A 19,017-nucleotide genomic window follows, 5' to 3' on the forward strand; every position below is an offset into this window, starting at 1 on the left:
GCCCAGTGTCACAAGCAAGGTCGCTGCCGTTCGGGCAGAAAAACACTCCCTGTTCAGCTCATCGGGGAATGTTTTGCAAAGCTGGGCGCGTGGCAGGGGCAAAGTAAAGACAGTGCCTGCCGGATCAAATTTTTACTAAGATTTTAAGAGCGGACCCTTGAGGTCAAGCCAAGCTGCTTCTCACGCGAAGGGTTTGCTTCATTTACATCCTGCTCTGTCCCTGCAGCCAGCAGAGCGTGCGTGCTTCCCTCGGAGCGCGGAACTCCCGGTCTTTGAGCCTCGGAGTCCTGTGCGGAGCTGAGATGTAGAACACGTCGGGGTAACAGTTCTGTGGCTAGACCTGCGTAGAAACCTTACCGCGGAGCTGTATTGTACTTATTAGGTTCACTGGTCGGTCGCACCCTGGACCGTCTGCTTTTCACTCTTTTGGTCTCCTAAAATGAATGTTGTTTGTGTGTAATCTATTTGATTTAACGTCGCTCTATCATATGAGGCGAGGACCCGGGACCCAGGATCCTTGTGGCTTTGCGAGAACATCCGTCAGAGCGATTGGATACTCCAAGTGAGTGAAGGAGTCTGTGTTCGCTTGGGAGCGATCTCTCTGATGTGTACTTTTCTATATAAGCTGCCCTCGTGACGTGCTGTATGTCACGATATCCTCGTTGTTCGGTCTCTCGCGGTTGGAAGATGATTCTCTGGCACTTGCTGTCTGTCCTGACAGCGATGGATAGATGAGCTGCGAGCGCCCAGAAACACACAGGCAGCGCTACACTCCTTTCAGCCCGGGGTGACTCACCTGTACTCAATGGACAGCGGCTCTCTTCAGCGCGTTCCAGGGAGGTCACGTCCCACTTTTTGATTGTCGGCCATGCCAGAGGGCACCCCCGAGACAGTTCCGGGAGCCACACCTGGTGAGTAAGAGAGGGGGAGGGGTAGGATGGCGAGGCACACATCCTTTTAAGTGCCCTTGAGCTTACTTGCCTCCTTGCAACAGCTGTCGGTTGCCGGCCACATCTGCCCATTACCACTTCGCCCTGATTTCGAACGACGGCCACTTCGCAGTGACGTGAGTTTTGCGCCGATTTCTTGGTCCAAACTGATACATTTCTGCTTTAGCTGTAGCTAATGTAATTTGCTTGAATGAATATCGGATACTTTCATGTTGCACATCTCTAGTCATCTACTTTTGAAATTCTTCCCTACGGTTTTTACGATACAGCAAAAATGTTGCTAAATTCGTTATTAACTTGTTTATTCCACTTTGGGGCATGACTGGTGCGCAAGTAACCTAGAGTAAAAGTGATATCACCTCGGTACATTGCATTCTATTGTTCGCGTCGATAGTGCCAGGAAGCTTACGGCAGTGTTTGCTTGCGCTTTACAAGTAATAACATTAATCTTGTAAACCAATGAACCTGGCATGTTGTAAGGTGCCTTTGTCCTCCAGATGCAGCCAACCAGAAACAGCTTCAGCAATGAGCCGACTGGATCACTGAACCGCAGTCTTTGTCCTCCAATCGATGTATTTTTCTTTTTTTTTTTTGCTTGTTATAACTTTTCATTTTCCCCCCATTTTTGTACTATACATGTCGAAGCGCCTCAACGTTTCATGAACCTATATTTTATCCTCCAACTCGAAGAGTGGCGCAGACACAACACGTTCCGCTTATCCGAACCCTTCAGCACCCACGCTGTTATTTTTCCAAGAATTCACCGGGTCAGCTAGGGGTAAAGAATTTCAGACTGCGTTGCGAGTTGGTTGAACAGGAGCCTTCCCACAAGAGCTCCTTGTGAGAGAGAGCGCCTAGAGGAAGGGCTGGCTGTTATGCGCAGCGCCCAGAGCCCCGGAGAGTCGGCCCGTTACGCCATCCACTGGAAAGGTCAGGCAGAAAGCTGTTCTATAGGCAGAACACCCACCGAGAGCAGTCGGTGCGGAAAAGGTTAAACTACTTGTTTACATTCTGCCTAGGTGGGCAGTTAGTGAAGGCTTTCTGAAGTACCCGGAGAAGTATGCATACACATAGCAGTGATATATACACACCTTTTCCCTCACCGGATTTAGTATAAGGTGCTTATTATGTCAACGTAACGTCTCTGTTGCATTATATAATTAAATTACAGGTTGGGATTAGCTCTTGTCATCGCTGAACCACCCATGGTTTTAAAAACGTTATCACGGAAATGATGGCAGATCTTAGAATTGCACCTTCTCTTTCAATCACTGATTTTAACCACTGAGGATTTTTTGTTTTTATAAATAATACAAAGGGTGTAGGAAGGCAACACATTTCCCCATAGACACAGAATGGGTTCTTACTTAAATCACACCAAGGAAATTAAGCTATCTGAGTTCGTCTGAGGTGTTTAACAGAATTTTTTTCTGGCGACTGGTCCATTTCGCATACTCACATCTCAAGTCCTGTACCCAAATTTATATGTGGCTTACTATTTCCATATGAAGCTAGAGGGCTGACTTTGCAGCTTCTTGGGGATGTGAGTGTTTTTTTAATTTCTGGTGTCATTCACGACAGACCAGGAGGATCATTTACAGTAGGACTTTTTGTGGGCCTTGAGGAGTGGGGGGGGGGGGGCACATCAGGTGGCTAGGAGGAGGATGACAGAATCTATCGAGTGGTGTTATTGATTTCAAAGCAATGCTGGCTGGCTTCTGTGTCCCATACATTAGGTTTCATACTTAATACTTTTGTCCTACACAACATTGTACATTTTTACTTTTGTGACTCTACTTATGATAGTAGGGCATGTCCGAGACAGTGAGCTATCTGTTTCCACCTAGTTCTGTCTAAGGTCCATGCACTTACTCAAGAGAAATTCTGAGTTATTTACAGCGGCGTAACAAAACTTGAAGGGGCCCCCCTCAAAGTGCATGGAGGGGGGCCTCTTCTGTATTTACTCTGGAGCTGTCAGGCAAGGGTGTTGCCTTGAGGGGGTCCCCTGGAGCTCGCCCCAGCACTACAGGGGCTGCGGTGACCTTTGTTACACCACTGGTTATATATATAAACTTTAGATACCTAAAACATACAAAAATAGATGTTTGTCTCTGCCGGTCCTAGGATGCTTGATTCCGGTCCAGGGAAGACATGGCTTGGCAGTTCCGGCTGGACTGTTCCCATGAGGCACAGTGTCAAGACTGATTTGCATATGGCCATGTCTGAACTGGGGTGGCGTGGTGTACAAAATAACGATGGATTAAACCCAGATCTGTGACTGGGGGTGAATGTTTTGCCAATGTGCAACATTCCATCCATCATCTTGTGTGTTTTGCTGTCTCTGCGCGTAGCCAGCACAACCATTCATGATACAGTCCCATGATAAATGAGTGTGCTTTAAACAGTGCAAGCGCATACAAATTGTCAGTTGTCACTGTACTGAGAAAGAGAGTCTCTATAATATGCCCTCATGTTAAATGGGTGCACATTTTACAGCGCAGAGCATAAAATAAGACACTCGACTCTGCACAAAGTCAGCACAGCCTTTCATGATACTGTCCCATGAGCATTAATGGCATTTTATGAGCAAAATGCCCCAGAGTGATTAATTTGTAAAAATACATTTCCTAGGGGATAATGTTTTTGTTGGATGCTGCCCACGTTCGGTTAGTAGTGGCTAGTTTGAACTATTTGGTTTGAATTTTGTGTATTTTTATGCAACTAGGGAAAACAATTAGTCTGGAACCAAACAGGTAAAAGGAGGACAAGGTAATAAAAAACAGCAGGTAAGAGCAGTGGTAGGGTGAGGTGAAGGGGTAGGGTGAGTGTTTAGTTTAGGGTTGGGGTGAGGGATAGAGATGGCAGAGTTTAGGATGAGGCATATGTTCACATTTTTTTCATATTTTTATATAGCACAAACTTGACCCAAAGGTATCAGGTATCAGAGCACTTTAAATGAGCACCAGTTGCGTTACATGAGGAAACATTCATTTTTTTTGTTGCGCACTGGGAGATAAGTGATTTGCCAAGAATCACAGGATGTTGTGCCTCCTTGCCAAGGCTCGAACCTGGTTCCCCAGATTTGAGGTCGACCACACTAGGCGTTAGGCCACATCCACTCTTTACGTGGCGCAATTTTTGTAATTTCGTGTTACGCTTGTTACACGGAATGACTGAAATAATGCCAGTATGCCAAATTACATAATTATGTGTCATTCACAGTATACATTTACAGAGAATGCACTATTAATGGCGATCTGCTATTATTCGTGATGCTTTAGGATTTTGTTTGCACTTTTTTATCACAAAATGTGTCCTTGCATTAAAAATTGACACAAGGATATATTCACGCTAAAAAGTCGCTAAATTACAGAATTGCATTTCACATATTTATGAATCATTCCACAGCATTTTGCAGAAATTTTGGGTAGTGATAGTTTTTGATTTGTCAATATCTTTGGCGCTGTTTGTAAAATCTTCACAAAATTTTCAAAACGAGTGGCCCGCTCCGGCTCAGCTCCTGTCTTGAAAGTTTTGGGGTGATTTGTCAAGTGGGGGGCCAAGAAAAAAGGGGGTCCCAAAACAAGTTTTGTCCATGTTAATTTCCATAGGAAACATTTGTCGTAGCTACAGCCCGAAATGCTGAATGGAATTACACCAAAATTTGGCAGAAAGGTAGCTCTTGGTCAGAGAGTGCATTCTTTTTGTTAAATGGTGTAAATCCATCCAGTAGTTCCTGAGAAATTCATATATTTAGAAATATTAATATCTGGTGACTGCAGTGGATCTGTGAACCCTACCGATCTCGAGCTTGACTCTGATTGGCTGCCAACAGTTCCAACCAGGAAGTGTTGGCAGCCATCTTGTGACTCGGTTGAACCGAGTCACAAGAAAAAAGTTAACAACACAAGAAAAGGGGGTAGGATAGAAACACCCTGACCCCCTAGGCCTGCTCAACGGGTCCCACAGGGACCCTGATGACAAAAAAAAAGCATGAAAAAAAAATATTTCGTCTGGATTCACGTAGTGTTCGCGAATCCGCCCAAAAACATAAATAAACGAAGTGCAGTCTACACCATTTTGATTAATTAAGCCCCTGGGTGGGCCAGGTCCCGGGGGAATGCCAAAATATGATGCAGGGGCCCACAGGGCCCCTGCATCACTTGGGACTGCCACCTCCCCGGGGTATAGTTTTTTACTAATGTTTTTTTAAGTGGAGTGGATGTATATTGTGTGTAGTGGAATTATGTGGTATGTTGTGCATTGAAATTATGTGCATACAAAGTATTTGGTATTTAGTGTATAGGAATTATGTAGAGTGGGATTATGTATTATGGAGAGTAATAATGTGATATGGTAGTCTGTGTTGTGGAGTGGTAACCCCAGGTTTAGTCTTACTTGTTTCCATAGAAGCTAAACTATGAACTCAATGAGACAAAAAAACAGAAGGAACCACTGATGAGCGCTTCTGGACCTAGTCAGAGGTGTGAGCAGGGCCACTGGAATTATGCAACTGTTTGGCTGCACTGATCTTCGCATAACTATACATTTTCTGCATTTGCCACATAATCCATTATCTGCTGCATAATCTGCAGATTTTAACAAAAACCTTGTTTCTGTCTCAAACGTTACCAAAAATGCAGCGACAGGTGTTACAGCAAGGTGGAAGGCCCTTTGCAAACCTGGACTTGTCACCTGTTACTTATTGCTAAATGTGGTTCTTAAATTGGTACTAATGGTGCTCAAACCACTCTTGCTTCTTTCTGCGCCTCTCTTGCCCCTTTCTGCATTTCTCTTGCTTCTTTCTGCACCTTTGTTCCATTTTCTGCACTTCTCTTGCCTCTTTCAGCACACACTTTCTGCACCTCCCTTCTTTCTGCACCTCTCTTGCTTCTTTCCGCACCCCTCTTGCTTCTTTCTTCTGCACCTCTTTTGCCTGGTTCTTCAACTCTCTTGCCTCTTTCTGCAGTTCTCTTGCCTCCTTCTGCACCCCGTTGCTTCTTTCTGCACTTCTATTGCCTCTTTCTGCTCCCCTCTAGCCTCTTTCTGCATGCCAGGGAGTGTGTTTGCACAGTGGTGAGCAAAGAAGGGGGGGGGGGCCTCCAATGAGAACGTAGCAATCCTGCTGTGTGGGACTTACTGATGGTAATAGAAGGGGAAGTTGACCCCCAAGGATGTCCTTGGGGCCAACTACCTCTCCTGTTACCTCCATGAAGTCCCACACAGTGGGATTGCTAAAAGGTCTTCAGAGGCCACGCCCCCTTTCTCCACTACTCTGCAAACGCACCTCCTGGCACACTACTGGTCGGGGGATGAAGTCCCTTTTACTGCTGAGGGACTTTGGGGGCCAAGAAGCCCTCCTGATACCTCCTGTAAGTCCTACACAGCGGAATTCCTGAGCACTGGTCCAGGCCCAGGTCCATTAAGGATTTGACAGGGGGGAAGATATACAGGAGTCCACGGGTGAGGGTGATGAAAAAAGTGTACCCTATGGCATCATGTCACTGTTCATCGATAGGAGCCACATGAAGAGCATATCAAGTTTTAACCTAAAAAATGGTGTAATTCTCTATCTGTGTTGTGTCCCATCACAGTAGCTTGAAGGCGACAAATTCACCGCAGAGATAATTTGTCCCCTGTTGGGACGCTGATGAGTGGGATTTCCTCATTTTCTCAAATACAGTGCTTGGGATATTTGATACCCTACAACCGATTGTGTGTTAGGGGATTTCACCTTTCTTCAATATAAGACACTAATTTTTGGAACACACATTCTCCTATCATCCTGTTTGCTGCTCCTTTTTTTCTGTTGTACATCATGAGGCTGCGTTCATAATAGTATGTTTCGTTTCTTTAAATATGGGATTATTGTTTGGTCATTCATCTTATTGGTCTTAAATCCTATCACGGCTTACAACCTTGATTTCCTTTTCTCTCTTAGATTTCCGTGAATACACACTACTACTGAGGCTATATTCTTGCCTCTGAGGCCTTAACTTTACTCAAAACACTATTGAAAATTATCCACCAGCTGGTTATTGTTGAGATACAGTCCATACTATTATGCAAAAAATGTCGTTGTAGTCTGTTACTATGTGTAGCTGGCTAAGTGGCGATTTCATTCTGTAGTTCCTCATTATTATACAGCTTGGACAGAGATCTTTTAGAAGCCACATTATTCATTTATTAATATTTTCATTGGTTAATTCTTTTTGAGGTACACAACTACTATCAAAGGGAGTGCATAAAATTATTCATTTTTCAATATTATTATTGTTCATTGTTCGGTGTAAACAATCATTGCCATACGAGCGCACACAAAATGATGTCCATATTTGAGAAGTTTCCTTTTAACAGAGTTGAGATTGGATAGTTCCTATTCATATAGGAGCATATAAATGTATTCGCTTACCAATAGTGTTACTGTCATAAACATGCAGTTACTACTGTTGGGTTATTACCAAGTTTTCTACTCGTGGGTTTTATTGATGCTCTTGGGATACATTTTTGATATGTAAAGTTTTTTAATACACATGTTTTTTGATGTATGTGAATTTTTGTTATATATGCACGTGGGTCATCTGAAATTATCTACATATTATTTTTTTAGACGCTTGCCTTTTTTAGATGTTTGTGAATGTGTTATGTAACATTTTGCTTTCATAAGTCTGTGGGCCATCTGTAATTGTAAATGTTTTTTCAATGTTTGTTAAATGTGGTATTTATGTTATGTATTGTCTATGATGTTTCAGCCCTGACGAAGTTCGCTCTAGCAAAATTGGGATGAAACGCGTTGGCTCTGTGCCAGTTTTTAAGAATCAATGGAATAAAAGAAGTACTTTTGGAACAGACTTCTGCTTGTTTTACTGACTTCACAATGAGTGCACCTTCCATCTTTCTTGAAAATTTGGTTTTTAGTGGCATCTCCGGACGGCGGGTGCAGGAAGTGATTGCACCACTTTCTACTTTACATGGACTGAATGTGCTTGACCCTGGTCTGACGTTTGTTCTTTCACTGCTAACTGGATGTACGTTGTGTGTAGTGGAATTATGAGGTATGCTGTGCAGTGAAATTATGTGCATAGAATGTATTTGGTATTTAGTGTATAGGAATTATTGAGAGTGGGATTATGTATTATGGAGAGTAATTATGTGGTATGGTAGTCGGTGTTGTGGAGTGGTAACCCCATGTTTAGTCTTCCTTATTTCCATAGAAGCTAAACTATAAACTCAATGAGACAAAAAAAGAAGGGACCACTGAGCAGCACTTCTGTACCTAGTCAGAGGTATGAGCAGGGCTACTGGAATTATGCAACTGTTTGGCTGCACTGATTTTTGCATAACTCTACTTGTTTTGCATTTGCCACATAATCCATTATCTGCTGCATAATCTGCAGATTTTAACAAAAACCTTGTTTCTAGCTCAAACGGTTCAAACATTACCAAAAGTGCAGCGACAAGTGTTACAGCAAGGTGGAATGCCCTGTGCAAACCTGGAATCGTCACCTGTTACTAATTGCTAAATGTGGTACTTAAATTAGTACTAATGGTGCTCAAACCACTCTTGCTTCTTTCTGCGCCTCTCTTGCCTTTTTCTGCATTTCTCTTGCTCCTTTCTGCACCTTTCTTCCATTTTCTGCACTTCTCTTGCCTCTTTCTTCACACGCTTTCTGCTTCCTTCACCTCCCTTCTTTCTGCACCCCTCTTGCTTCTTTCTTCTGAACCTCTTTTGCCTGGTTCTTCAACTCTCTTGCTTCTTTCTGCAGTTTTCTTGCCTCTTTCTGCACCCCTCTGCCCTCTTTCTGCACGCCAGGGAGCGTGTTTGCAGAGTGGTGGGCAAATGGGGTGCGGCCACCTATGAGAATTTAGCAATCCTGCTGTGTGGGACTTACTAATGGTAATAGGAGGGGAAGTTGACCCCCAAGGATGTCCTTGGGGCCAACTACCCCTCCTGTTACCTTAATTAAGTCCCACACAGTGGGATTGCTAAAAGGTCTTCGGAGGCCATGCCCCCTTTCTCCACCACTCTGCAATCGCACCTCCTTGCACACTACTGGTTGGGGGATTAAGTCCCCTTTACTACTGAGGGACTTTGGGGGCCAAGAAGCCCTCCTGATACCTCCTGTAAGTCCTACACAGCGGAGTTCCTGAGTGCTGGTCAGAGGCCCAGGCCCTTTCTCCACCACTCTGTGGGATTATGTATTATGGAGAGTAATTTTGTGGTATGGTAGTGTGTGTTGTGGAGTGGTAACCTCAGGTTTAGTCTTCCTCATTTCCATAGAAGCTAAAATATGAACTCAATGACACAAAAAAAGAAGGGAGCACTGAGGAGCACTTCTGGACCTAGTCAGAGGTATGAGCAGGGCCACTGGAATTATGCAACTGTTTGGCTGCACTGATTTCCGCATAACTATATATTTTTTGCATTTGCCACATAATCCATTATCTGCGGCATAATCAGCAAATTTTAACAAAAACCTTGTTTCTAGCTCAAACGGTTCAAACGTTAACAAAAATGCAGTGACAAGTGTTGGAGCAGGTGGAAGGCCCTTTGCAAACCTTGAATTGTCACCTGTTACTTATTGCTAAATGTGAATATTAAATTGGTACTAATGGTGCTCAAACCACTCTTGCTTCTTTCTGCACATCTCTTGCCTCTTTCTGCATTTCTCTTGCTTCTTTCTGCACCATTCTTCCATTTTCTGTACTTCTCTTGCCTCTTTCTGCACACCTTTTCAGCTTCCTGCACCTCCCTTCTTTCTGTACCTCTCTTGCTTCTTTCCGCACCCCTCTTGCTTCTTTTTTCTGCACCTCTCTTGCCTCTTTCTGCACCTCTTTTCTTTCTTTCTGCACTTCTCTTGCCTCTTTCTGCACCCTCTTCCCTCTTTCTGCACCTATCTTGCCTCTTTCTGCACCTCTTGTGCCTCTTTCTGCACTTGTCTTCCATCTTTCTACACCTCGCTTGCTTCAGTTTGCAATTCCCTTGTTTCTTTCTGCACCTATCTTGTTTCTTTCTGCACCCCTTTTGCTTCTTTCTGCACCTCTGTGCCTTCTTTCTGCACCCCTGTCCCCTCTTTCTGCACCTCTCTTGCCTCTTTCTATACTTCCCTTGCTTCTTTCTGCACCTCTCTTGCTTCTTTCTTCACCCCTTTTACTTCTTTTTGTACCTCTTTTGCTTCTTTCCGTACCTCTGTTGCTTGTTTCTGCACCTCCCTTGCCTCTTTCTGTACCTCTGTGCCTTCTTTCTGTACTTCTCTTGCCTCTTTCTGCACCCTCTTCATTCTTTCTGCGGTGTTATTGCTTCTTTCTGCACCTCTCTTGCTTCTTTCTTTAACCCTTTTGCTTCTTTTCGCACCTCTTTTGGTTCTTTCTGCACTTCTCTAGCTTCTTTCTTCAACTTTCTTGCTTCTTTCTGCACTTCTCTTGCTTCTATCTGTACTTCTCTTGCCTCTTTCTATACCCCTATTGCCTCTTTATCCACCTCTGTTGCTTCTTTCTGCACCCCTCTGGCCTCTTGCGGCACCCCTCTTTCCTCTTTCTGTACCTCTCTTGCCTCTGTCTGCACTGCTGTTCCCTCTTTCTGTACCTCTGTTACCACTTTCTGTAAGTCTCTTGCCTCTTTCTGCATTTCTCTTGCCTTATTCTGTAACTCTGTTGCTTCTTTCTGCACTTCTCTTGCCTCTTTCTGCACCCCTCTTGCCTTTTTATGCACCCCTGTTGCTTCTTTCTACACTTCTCTTGTTTCTCGCTGTACCTCTCTAGCTTCTTTCTACACCCCTCTTCTCTCTTTCTGTACCTCTCTTGCCTCTTTCTGCATTTCTCATGCCTCTTTCTGCACTTATCTTGCCTCTTTATGCACATCTGTTGCTTCTTTCAGCACTTCTCTTGCTTGTTTTTGTACTCCTCTTGACTCTGTTTGCACTCTCTCAATTCTTTCTGAACTCCTCTTCTCTTTTTCTGCATTTCTGTTCTTTCTTTCTGCACTTCTCTTGCATCTCTCTGCACCTCACTACTTCTTTCAGCATTTCTCTTCCCTTTTTCTGCACCTTGATTGCTTCTTTCTGCACTTCTCTTGCTTCTTCCTGAACCTCTCGTGCTTCTTTCTGCACCTCTCTTTTTTCTTTCTGCACCTCTCTTGCCTCTTTTTGTACCGCTGTTCCCTTTTCCTGCACATCTCTTGCCTGCTTTTGCAACTCTCTTGTCTCTTCCTACAGTTCTTTTGCCTCTTTATGCACCTCTCATGCCTCTCCCTGTACTCTTCTTGTCTTTCTGTACCACACATGCCTCTTTCTGCACCTCTCTTGCCTCTTTTTGCACCTCTACTTCCTTTTACTGCACCTCATTTGCCTCTTTATACACTTCTCTTGCTTTTTCAACACCTATCTTGTTTCTTTCTGCAACTCTCTTGTCTCCTTCATCACTCCTCTTGCTTCCTTCTTCACCCCTCTTTCCTCTTTCTGCACTCCTCTTGTCTCTTTCTGTAACCCTCTTCCCTCTTTCTGCACCTCTCTTGCCTCTTTCTGCACTCCTGTTTGCTCTTTCAGTACCTCTCTGGCCTATTTCTATACCTCATTCCCCTATTTTTGCACCTCTCTTGCCTCTTTCTGCACCCCTGTTCTTTCGTTCTGCACTTCTCCTGCCTGTTTCTGTAACTCTCTTGCCTCTTTCTGCAGTTCTCTTGCCTGTTTCTGCACTTATGTTGCCTCTGTTTGCACTCTGTCACTTCTTTCTGAACTCCTCTTCCCCTTTTCTGCATTTCTGTTGTTTCTTTCTATACTTCTCTTGTGTCTTTCTGCATTTCTGTTCCTTCGTTCTGCACTTCTCTTGCATCTCTCTGCACCTCGCTACTTCTTTCAGCATTTCTCTTCCCTTTTTCTGCACCTCGATTGCTTCTTTCTGCACTTCTCTTGCTTCTACCTGAACCTCTTGTGCTTCTTTCTGCACCCCTCTTGCCTCTTTCTGCACCCCTCTTTTCTCTTTCTGCAACTCTCTTGCCTCTTTTTGTACTGCTGTTCCCTTTTCCTGCACATCTCTTGCCTGCTTCTGCAACTCTCTTGTCTCTTGCTACAGTTCTTTTGCCTCCTTCTGCACCACTGTTGCTTCTTTCTGCACTTGTCTTGCTTCTTCCTCCACCTCTCTTGCTTCATTCTGCACCCCTCTTGCCTCTTTCTGCACCCCTCTTTGGTTTTTCTGCACCTCTCTTGCCTCTTTCTGCACCTCTCTTGCCTCTCCCTGTATCCTTCTTGTCTGTTTCTGTACTGCACATGCTTCTTTGTGCACCTCCCTTGCCTCTTTTTGCACATCTCCTTCCTTTTACTGCACCACATTTGCCTCTTTAGGCACTTCTCTTGCTTTTTTCTGCACATATCTTGTTTCTTTCTGCAACTCTCTTGTCTCCTTCATCACACCTCTTGCTTCCTTCTTCACCCCTCTTGCCTCTTTCTGCACTCCTCTTGTCTCTTTCTGTACCCCTCTTCCCTTTTTCTGTACCTTTCTTGCCTCTTTCTGCACCCCTGTTTGCTCTTTCTGCACCTCTCTTGCCTATTTCTACAACTCAGTCCCCTCCTTTTGCACCTCTCTTGCATCTTTCCGCACCCTTGTTCCTTCTTTCTGTATTTTTCCTGCCTGTTTCTGCAACTCTCTTACCTCTTTCTGCATATCTCGTGCCTCTTTCTGTACCTCTCTTGCCTCTTTTTGGACCTCTGTTGGTTCTTTCTGCACTTCTCTTGCTTCTCCGTGTACCCCTCTTGCCTCTTACTACACCCCTTCCCTCTTTCTTCATCTCTCTTGCCTCTTTCTGCACCCCTCTTCCCGCTTTCTGCACCCCTCATGCCTGTTTCTGCAGTTTGCGCATCTTTCTGCACATCTGTTGCTTCTTTCTGCACCTCACTTGCTTTTTCTGCACCTCTCTTGCTTCTTTCTGCAACCCTTTTGCCTATTTCTGCACCTCTTTTGTGTCTTTCTCCAATTCTTGTGCTTCTTTCTGCACTTCTTTTTCTTCTTTCTGCTCCTCTCTTGCCTCTTTCTGCACTTCTCTTGCCTCTTTCTGATCCTCTCTTGCCTTTGTCCGCACTTCTCTTGCCTCTTTATGCTCTTCTCTTACGCTTTTTCTGCACATTTCTTACTCTTTCTGCACCTCTCTTGTTTTTTCTGCACTTCTCTTTCTTCTTTCTGTTCTTCTTTCGCCTCTTTCTCCATTCAAATGGGAAGTGCAAGCTGTCAAGTTCAAAGGTCTGCGTGCTCTCGTGACTGAGGTTAATGTCTACTTGTACATGTATTCCCAAATGTGTTATGCATCTGAAAAAGAACGTAGCTTCTCCTATAGGTGCTCAAATCTTCTCAGTTCTACTCTGTCATTCGGTTGCAAAGGCAGACATGTCTTATGTTTATAGGTGTTATAGAGCCCCTCAAATATACAATTGAATACCCATGTGCCCTGTATTATGAGCAGAAAGAAATACATCCACCTTTTTGTACACAATTTACAGAGTAAGCTGTTTGAAACACAGATATTCAAGTATTTGTATGTTTATTTTTATGTAACTTGTCACTAGGTATCAGCAGAGAAACATGCGTGCATACCTTCACAAACTTGGTGAGACTTACAAAAGTGATATGGTTAGGATTGCTGTTATACATTTGGTAGGCCTAACATTACGAGCAGTCGATAAAGAGTGAGCCTTCAGACAAAAGTGAGTTTTAGGACATCTTGGGAGAAGGATTAGTGATTAGGCTACTTTGTATGAGTCTGTGGAAAGGCACAGTCAAAGTAGGACTCTTTCTGCACCTCTGTTGCATCTTTCAGCGCTTCTCTTGCTTCTTTCTCCACGTGTTTTCCTCTTTCTGGACTTCTGTTGCCTCTTTCTGCACTTCCCTTGCTTCTTTCTGCGTGTTTCTTCCTCTTTCTGTACATGTCCTACCTATGTAGGCATAGTTAGAAATTAGCATTTAAAAAACCTTAGAAATTCACTGAAAAAAAACACAGGTTTCAGGGACGTTATAGTTAGGAATTAGCATTTAAAAAACCTTAGATATTCACTGAAAAAAACACAAGTTTCAGGGACATTATAGATAGGCTGATATTCACTCGTACAAAACCAGAGAAATTCAGCCGTTATAGTTATAGCTGGGCTAAATATAACTCACACCCTGCTATGCACTGCTGATGACGTCACATATTATATCACTAATGACATTGTCAGTGACATGACTGATGACATCCCAAATGACATCACTGATGACATCACTGATGACATCATCCACTTAATATCTGATGCACCTCATCATACCCTAATATAACCTTTCATACACCCACTCTAAAATACATACTACCATTCTCAAAACCATAGACACACCAATATCAGTTAGTACATATCCACTCACTGATTCATAGGTCAACACACACATCCACTCACTCACCCATACAGTCACTCATACATGCAGTCACCCATCAATACAGCCACTGATATATGCTCTCTTACACCCGTACATACACTCACACACTGCCACTCACCCATAGAGTTACTCACACACCTAGTCAGTCACCCAAAGAATCAATCACACTGCCATTTACTCACCTACACAGTTATACACACACCACCTCACTTATTCATACAGATACTAACACATACTTACTTTCTTCTACAATTACTGACACAAGCACCCACTCATACATGCAGCAACTCTCACAATCACTCACTCTCACATATGGTCACTTATATATTCCAACACTCACATATACTGCCTTTCACATATGTAGTTACTCACACATATACCACTGAGACATCCATTCACTCACCAACAAAGCCATGTGCACACTCACTCACCCATACAGCCCCTCGCAGATACACTCATGAACCCATACACCTGGTGAATCACCCACTCACACATCCATGCAGGGAGTCACACACCCCCTACCCACCCACACAGACACTCAGGCACCCATAGAGGTGCTCCGACAACCAATCATTAACCCATATAGACACTCATGTAGCTACTCATGAATCCATGCAGCCACTTACACACCAACTGCCAGATTGATACAGACATTCACACAGATTAGACATTCACCCATGCATTAACTAAGACATGTTTAATCACTTACTTATACAGTCAGTCACGCAACCACTAAATTATCCATTCAGACACTCTTACATCCACTCATTCTTCAATACACCTTGGCGTATATATACATATATATATATATATATATATATATATATATATATAGAGAGAGAAACAAGAGGGGTGCCTCGGTGAACAGGTCTCACCAACAGGAAACATCGCACACCATCGTCGGTAGTTGCTAGCACAACATGACCTCCCACCTTCATGCGCAGCCAAACGCGTTTCGAGCGAATGCTCTTCGTCAGTGGCCAAGAAGGAAATGTAGAGGTGGTAATAGATGCAACCATATTTATTTAATAAGAGTCCCGCCCCATTGGGCGCATGGCATCATGGTAACTGTAGTCCATTAAATCGTTGCCTGGGCTCAAGGTTGAAATGCACACCCCAGTGGGTCCTGCCCACCTCTGCAAACTGTTAAAATAAAGTCTCCTGTATGTTAAGTTCAATATCTCCCCAAGTGAGTGAAGGAGAGCGTGAAATGCCAGCCAGCTTCCCATTATATCCCGGCAATGAGGCTTCCTGAAGTCCAACCAGAATTCCTGTGCATCTTGCTGTACATTTTGAGAAAACTGTGTACAACCTGAACATACATCTAAAAGTTTTCTAATTTCAGTAGCACTTTCTATTTTAGTTTTATCAATACTCAGCTTTTCAAAAAGGAGACTCAGCACAGAACAGAATCTTTTTCCCTGATTTACTATTATCTGCTCTTGCAAACTTTCAAGATAAAATACAACATTCAGCACTACATTAGCGTAGCAGTTGACACCAGAGCTATTTTCAAAATGACAACCAACAACCTCTTCAACATTGTCCTTTTTCTTTTTGCTTGCAATTACATCACTCTTCTTTTGTTTTCTCTTCTCTATATCCTCATTACAGACATTCTCAATTCTCCTTTTCCGAGAAACAACACGTTTTTCCAACACAGGATACTGACCTAAATGAGGAGCATAGGTTCTTCTTAATCTATTATACTCCTTTACACAATTTGCATCAGCACTAACGTTTGAGTCATCAAAGTCTATCATGAATAAACCAGATAATGTTTTCACTCGTGACAAAGCAACATAAGCCATACCTTCTTTGAACACAGTTGAACCAATGTTCACAAAAGCACAATCTACAGTTAATCCTTGAGACTTGTGAATAGTTACAGCATATGCTAGAGAAAACGGAAACTGCTTCCTACGTACATATAAGTCTTTCACAAGCAAAAAACGGACTGAACAACGACAAATGTGTTTAACCTCTTCAATCTGATCAAACTTTATTTTTAAAAATTCAATCCCATCTTTTTCTGGTAGTTCACAAAACCCACAACTTTACCCATAGCTCCATTCACTAAGCCTTTTTCAACATCCAAATTTCTCCTTAAAAATACTCTACAGTTCATGCAAACATATAGATTTTTTTCTAATCCAGCTGTTTTCGAAATTTTCTTCTCTAGAGAATCCAATTTTTTTCTCAGTTCGCCTGTTAATGTAATTGTAATTCTTTCATGCTGAATTTTGTCCACTGCTTCCAATTTCTTAATCTCTTCCTTTTCCAATTTCAAAAGTTCCTCATTGAATACTGAGCACTCACGTAGTGTTGGCATTAAGCAGATTACAGAATTTTTTTCTGCAATGTTCTGGTATATTTTCTCTGGAACTATTTCTTCACTTGGGAATAAATTATGTAGCAACCGACTCTGTAATGCTTTCCTGCCAACTTCTTTTTTTTTTTTTAATTTTCTCTTTTTTTTTTCATGTATGTATAAACAAACATACATTCCTTTTTTTTTTATTTTATTTATTAGTTTTTGAAAGATATAGTACAGAGGTAAGACATTCAAGACGCCCAGCCCTCCCCCCACCCCACACTCTGTGAACAACGGAATCAATGGCATTAAAAGAAGAATAAACATAGTTATATGGCGCTGTAAGAGTCAGAAGAGAAGAAGAGAAAAAAGAGGAAGAAATGATAAAGAGAGAGAAAAAACTAAGAGATAGTCCAGGCATCAGAAAAAGAAGAGTGAAAAAAACAAACAGAAAACAGAAGAAAGAGTATACCAACGTAGGGAAAGAGAAAACAGACAAGGTAGAAGGCACAGGTCGGGTTAACCCGGATGCTCTAGCCAAGATGTTAGCTTTCCCCACACATCCAGGCCCTTCTTCCGACTTTTGAGCCCTTTCCTAGCATAAACAGCTTTTTCTAGATAGTATGTAGCGACTAGTCTGGCCAGCCACTGAGAGAATGGTGGAGGATCAGCATCCAGCCATGCGGAAGCAACGCAGATCCTCCAGACTGCCATTGCGATGAATATTAGTCCCTCACTTTTGATCTTAATAGTTTCAGATTGAGTCCCCAACAGGATGATTGTGGGGGTGAGCACAATAGTCTGGGTGGTGACTTCCCCTAAAAATTCCTGTACCTTGAGGAGGGTGGAGGCGAGTTTAGGACAGATTGCAAAGATGTGGATTGGGTCTGCCCCAAACTCAGAACACCGGGGGCACAATGTCCCTTTGCCAGCTCCCCACTTGGCGATCTTATTGGGGGTAATATACAAAGAAAAAATAGTTTTAAAATGTTGTGCCTGTAGTTTGGCTGAAAGCAAAATATTTTGAGACAATGCTATTGAATTAAAAAATATACTAGGTGAAGATTCGAGTTTGGTGTGCCATTTTTCGGCTACCTTTTGTAAGTCGTCTGGGGTTTGTCTATTTAATATGTTGTACAAAAGACCTATCCGAGGGGCCGTGGTGTCACGTAGTTTGTTGAGAAGTTCTACTTCCGTGAATCCAGCATTGCCCCCAACCTTTCTGGAAAGAAAGTTGGATATAGATAGATATTTGAAAAAGTCTTGATTTTCCAGACTGTATTTAAGTTGTAGGTTTGCAAATGATTGGACTCCCTCGCTAGTAATGAGATCCCCCAATTTCGTGATGCCAGGCCTGTGCCAATCTGAGAAGTAGGACCTACCAAAAATAGCGGGAAGATTACAATTTGTCATGATGGGAGAATAATAGTTGAATCTTCCCAACCCGAATATTCTACGGATATTACGAAAGACCTTATATGAGTTCATTAGGGTCTTGAATCTCACACGTTTGTAATATCCGAAAGAGGTCTCTCGGAGGAGGCAGCCCCAGTGGTCTTCACCGAGTAGAAGTTGAAATGGCGAGGAAGGGCCAAGTGTGGGTGCGAGGGGGGGTTCCCTCACCAGCTCAGAGCTATATTGCATAACTGCGGCCCAGTAGTAAAGCATAATGTGACACTTTTGTTTTCTGCAATATTCTTGTATATTTTCTCTGCAACTATTTCTTCCTTTGGAAATAAATTATGTAGCAGCCGACTCTGTAATGCTTTCCTGCCAACTTCAGTGAGTAGTCCAATTCTGATATCTTTCAGAATACTTGCATAATCTTCATCGTTTGCTTGCCTCATATTAGTAGTAAGTTCCTTGTACTCAAAGAAGGACCAAATATTTGCATTACCAATGCTTCCCAATGACTTCTTCGTGTCCTCATGTGTCACAGTATTAAACACTGGTTGTCCTTTAACTGGAGTAAGCTGTAGAAGATCCCCAAAAACTATGACATGTTTTCCACCAAATAACACGTCATAGTCTCTCCTTAGAATTTGCTGCATTCTTAAATGCACAAAGGCAAGCATTAAGTTTGATACCATGCTCACCTCATCAATAATGAGAACTTGCATCTTCTTCAACACTCTTGACACTTCAAAGCATGCTTCTCCTGTTAGCTTGTGGTATTCTATTTTGTTCTCATGCTCCACTGGTAACATTAGCAAACGATGTAAGGTAATTCCTTTTATGTTATATGCTGCTAACCCAGTTGGAGCAGTTACCACACAAGACAAAGTTGAATCCGTTTTTTGCTGTAGGTAGCTTCTGATGACTTTTATTAAGAAACTTTTTCCAGTTCCAGCTTGTCCG

At 42.9% G+C, this 19,017-nt stretch overlaps 1 protein-coding gene across 2 annotated transcripts in view; it reads left to right on the plus strand.

Moving 5' to 3' along the window:
- The first annotated feature begins 776 nt into the window (after window positions 1-776).
- Window positions 777-19,017, plus strand: part of MME (membrane metalloendopeptidase) — a 523,853-nt gene continuing 505,612 nt past the window's right edge. The window contains exon 1 of one of the 2 annotated variants that reach the window (XM_085634818.1): window positions 777-911. The gene's annotated coding sequence lies outside the window, so the exon portion shown is untranslated. Of the gene's footprint in view, window positions 912-939; window positions 1,067-19,017 lie in introns of those variants that run through there. The other variant, XM_085634819.1, reaches the window with a different exon arrangement.

Source organism: Triturus cristatus, chromosome 11 (genome assembly GCF_964204655.1).
Source record: "Triturus cristatus chromosome 11, aTriCri1.1, whole genome shotgun sequence".
Taxonomy (NCBI): domain Eukaryota; kingdom Metazoa; phylum Chordata; class Amphibia; order Caudata; family Salamandridae; genus Triturus; species Triturus cristatus.